Source organism: Rhinoraja longicauda, chromosome 34 (genome assembly GCF_053455715.1).
Source record: "Rhinoraja longicauda isolate Sanriku21f chromosome 34, sRhiLon1.1, whole genome shotgun sequence".
In the NCBI taxonomy this organism is placed as follows: Eukaryota; Metazoa; Chordata; class Chondrichthyes; order Rajiformes; family Arhynchobatidae; genus Rhinoraja; species Rhinoraja longicauda.
In genome coordinates, this window is record NC_135986.1 from 577,235 (window position 1) to 577,649 (window position 415).

Genomic DNA, 415 nt, shown 5'->3' on the forward strand with positions numbered 1-415 from the left:
ATTCACATGAGGAGCTACAGGAGACGGCCAATGTATTTCACTTGGGATGTTCTGTTACATGATGCACCAATAAGATATTGGTGAGGCTGCACTTGGAGCATTGTCACCCTGCTACAGGAAAGATGTTATTAAGCCGGAAAGAGTGCAGGGTAGATTTACGAGGATGTTGCCAAGGCTTGAGTGCCTGAACTATTGGAGAGGTTGGACAGGCTGGGACCTTATTCCTTGGAGCGCTCGAGGCTGTGAGATGATCTTATAGAGGTGTATAAGATCATGAGGGGAATAGATAGGGTGAATGCACAGTACTTTAACCAGGATAGGGGAATCAAGAACCAGGCGACATTGGTTTAAGGTGAGAGAGGAATGATTTAATAGGAACCTGAGGGGCAAATTTTAAACACAGAGACGTCCCCGT